We start from the raw sequence: 4472 nt of genomic DNA on the forward strand, positions 1-4472 counted from the left end.
TTCTTTCTTGTAATACTGTTAACAGGTCTGCATCAGCTATCACTGTCAGCTCACATAAAATTTCCTGTCTATTTTGCTAAGAAAACTTTACTTCTTTCTGAAACGTTCTACAAAATGCTCTCCTGCTAGTCACTTGTTATAGGAAAATAGCTTCTCCTTCAATTTGTATGATACCACAGCTCAGCTCTGTGTGTGTGTGTGTGTGTGTGTGTGTGTGTGTTTCCCTCTGGCTCTTAACTACGTGATCAGCATCCTACTCCTTTTTTTTTTTTAAGATTTTATTTATTTATTTGACAGACAGAGATCACAAGTAGGCAGAGAGGCAGGCAGAGAGAGAGGGGAGGAAGCAGGCTCCCTGCTGAGCAGAGAGCCCCATGGGGGCTCGATCCCAGGACCCTGGGATCATGACCTGAGCCAAAAGCAGAGGCTTTAACTCACTGAGCCATCCAGGTGCCCCAGCATCCTACTTCTTGGAGAAGGTTTTATATTCCATTGCCTTTGACATAAGAGATAACAATAACTCTGCTTAAAACAGATTCGATGTTGCACAAAATTAGGGATCACAATAAAAATCAAATGCAACATATTAGATACCATCCTAGATTGTATAAAGTTTCTTTCTAACCTTTTTCCCCAATTATTTACTCACTCAGCAAATGTTTTTGAACACTTACAATGTGCTATGAACTGCAAATACAAGGGTAAATAAAGCAGAGAAAATCCCAGTTCTCCTACAATCACCTGATTGTCTGGAATAGGGTGATAGACAACCCTAGGTCGTGGTCTTCAAAATCTTTTAGAAATATGGGTCGGGGGGCACCTGGGTGGCTCAGTGGGTTAAGCCTCTGCCTTCAGCTCAGGTCATGATCTCAGGGTCCGGGGATCGAGTCCCTCATCGGGCTCTCTGGAGCCCGCTTCCTCCTCTCTCTCTCTCTGCTTGCCTCTCTGCCCACTTGTGATCTCTTTCTGTCAGATAAATAAAATCTTAAAAAAAAAAAAAAAAGAAATATGGGTTGGAACAGATAAATGAGTGCAGATAATGATCATGCTAGGCACCATATGGCAATTTTTAAACAATGTGGCAAAGATGTATTAGGGAGGGAACAATTCACTGTGATTGGAAATCTGTGGGAAGAAGATACCAAGGTCATAGTAATGGAACTGACCTTTGTAGGACTTGAATAGGTTGAAGAGGTAAAGATGGAAAAACACCCCAAATATGTAAAAGGACTGGAGCAGAGTGCTAAAGGGTCCACTGAGAGAATATGGGCTTGCTTTTTAGACTGAATCATTAAGTCCGTTTGGATGGTTGGAGGACAAAGAACATGGGATTGCTGAGAAATTGGGCTAAAAGTCAGAGAAGGCAGACGGTAGGCTATTCAATTTCCACACATAAGATTTAGATTTTATTCTGTAGCTATCACAATGTATCAAAGATGTGTGATCAAAAAACTATATCATGGTCAGCAGCTCCTAGGATGGGCTCAGTAAGCAAAAGGCAAAGAAGGCTGGAGAAAAAATATCCCTTAGCTACTGCCTTGCCATTTATCCAGGTAAAAGAAGATGGTGAAAACCTGCCTTCTGTTGGTGTCTGTGGAACCAGAAGAGAGATGGGTTTACAAGGCCAAAGAAACTGGGAACTGACAACATTTCTGTGATGCACAGAGGGGGTGAAGTGAGGGGACAACACTGAGGTTGACTCCAAGCTCTCTCACTACCGAGGGGGTCAAGTGATGGTGTTGCCACACACTGAGGTAAACCAGTAAAGCAAAGGGTAGATCTATGTCTCTAACGCATGGTGTGAAATTCCAGAGAAACATGCAGGTGAAGCCTTGAACTTCAAATGTGAGTCCCATGCACATTATTACACTCACCAATAGCTGCCTTCCATAGACGGTCTGCCGTGTCCTGTGTGCCAAGCTTCATAACAACCGGCCCACGAAGATATCAACAGCCACACAGAGGAGAAATGACAACTCAGGACATTAGATTTGCCCACGTTCACACAGCTAACAAGAAGCAAAGCCAGATTTTAACCCGGCTTTGCCTGATTCTAAGCCTTCATGTTTTCAAATACCTTTGCTTTAAGTTTTCTTAGTTAATTGCATTCATTAGATGAATAAAATCATTATCAGCCTGAAAAGAAAATCCGAGGTCATTCACTTCACTCCCAGCCATGGTCAAATAAGAAATAACAAGAATACTCGGCATACCTCATGCTCAAAGGCATATAGCTGGAGTCTCGGTGGGGGAGGACAGGGGGTTCCAAACAAACAGAACATAGTTTTTTTGAGCGGGGCCTTAGAACGATTATGTCATCCAACAAGGTAAAGTAGAGGTTCTATTAATAAGAAACCATTATTTACAGAAAATGGAGTCAGCATCATCAGCTCCATGTAAATAACAGACTCGGTTTAGAGACTGATACTCTACTTCTGCTATTAAATCTAGTTACTGTGGTGTGATAATTTAGTATTTCAAAATCATGATCTCCCTGCCTGTTAATACAGTTTGTGGAAACTGTGTTTTCAAGAAACTTTTGGATGTCCTAGACAAAGCTACTCCTGATGGTGAGATTTTAAATTCTCTTTCAAATATGGGATCATTCCTCCATTGGGGGGGAGGGTCAAAGTGTTGTAGAGACAGAATTATTAAAATATATACATATTGGGGCGCCTGGGTGGCTCAGTGGGTTGAACTGCTGCCTTCGGCTCAGGCCAAGATCTCAGGGTCCTGGGATCGAGCCCCACATCAGGCTCTCTGCTCAGCAGGGAGCCTGCTTCCCTCTCTCTCTCTCTGCCTGCCTCTCCATCTACTTGTGATTTCTCTCTGTCAAATAAATACATAAAATAAAAAAATAATAAAAAATAAAAAAATATATACGTACTTACAATATGTATTAATAATACTGTATATCTTATGTAGATAAATATAAAATACATGATATACGTAATTGTTTTTGAAATAGTATACTATATTATATACACACACACATACACACACACACACACACACACCTAATAGAGTCACACAGATACTCATAAAGCAGTGGTTCTCAATCCTCACAGCACATTTCAACCACCTGGGGAGGTTTTAAAAAAAATACCACCAACCAGGGCCCAAACATCAGTATGATCCTAATAGGCAGCTATATGGACAACCACTGTCCCTAAGTGAGCATTGGAGAGCAATGAAAAAGAGCTTTGGTGACATATGAACCTGAATTAGAACCCCACTTCACCATCTCCTAGCTTCATCATTTTTGGGAAATGATCTGACTTCTCTGAGGCTCCGTTTTTCCATCTGTACCATAAGAATAGTACCTACTTTCTGAGTTACTAGGGATAAGATGAGCCAGGTGTGTAATGCAGGATGTATTGGGGGAATGGCTGGGAGTCAGGGTGAGGCCTGACAGAGGGAAGGCCTGGGGGAGGAAGAGAAGCCAGAGCTGAGAAGAGAGGCCAGAAAGAGCCCTACGAAGCCTACTTAGGCCTGCCTCAACCCTATAAAGATTCATGCTTCTCATATGTTTCTTGAAATACAGCTAAAAGCAAGAGGTCGGCTCAGAAAGAATGAGAAATTTTACCCCATGGAAGGCCCGCAGTGTGAGAAAACCGAAGCTCCCAATCACCCTTCTTTATCTTCTCTGACCACAGGAAGGTTTACCTGTGCACAACTGGAAACGTAGCTCTTGGAGTCTAACACGTATCTCGAACATTATGCGATCTAGTGTTCCTCCAGATGTAGTCTCCGGGCCAACGAGAGCAAGATCACATATTAGAAATGCAAAACCTTGGGGCTCTTCCCCAGATCTACTGGGGATAGGACCCAGCGATCTGTGTTATAAGCTCCTTGGGTGATTCTGATGCAATCACTTTTTTTTTTTTTTTTAAAGATTGTATGTATTTATTTGAGAGTGGGTGAGCAAGAGAAAGAGAAGGAGCAGGAGGAGCAGCAGAGGGAGAGGGAGAAGCAGATTCCCTGCTGAGCTGGGAGCCCAATGTGGGGCTCGATCCCAGGACCCTTGGTTCATGACCTGAGCTGAAGGAAGCCGCTTAACTGACTGAGCCAACCAGGCACCCCATGATGCAATCACTTTTGGGAAGCACTGTGGTACAGTATTACAGCAGGTCCTCTCAGTGATAAAAATGGTTAGCGATAAGTCAAACCACAACACTTTCCATCCAGTCACCATTGGGCCCTATTAAAATCAACTCCTAATTTTTATCCTTCTGACTTAATAAATTTAATAAATGAAGAGATATCCAAATAATTGAATTCTCCCTCAGAAAGAAATACGAAATCATCTTTTAGACTTTACTTGCGAAAGTTCTCAGTCAACACTTCAAAGGACACTGTTACATACTAATACTGGTATATCTGCCTGTGTGTGAATGGGTGTTCTTTCATGTGCTTAAGTATGTATTTATTCATCTGTTCACCTTTGCAAAGATTTCCTTTCCCAGTTGCTT

Source organism: Mustela lutreola, chromosome 5, assembly GCF_030435805.1.
Source record: "Mustela lutreola isolate mMusLut2 chromosome 5, mMusLut2.pri, whole genome shotgun sequence".
In the NCBI taxonomy this organism is placed as follows: domain Eukaryota; kingdom Metazoa; phylum Chordata; class Mammalia; order Carnivora; family Mustelidae; genus Mustela; species Mustela lutreola.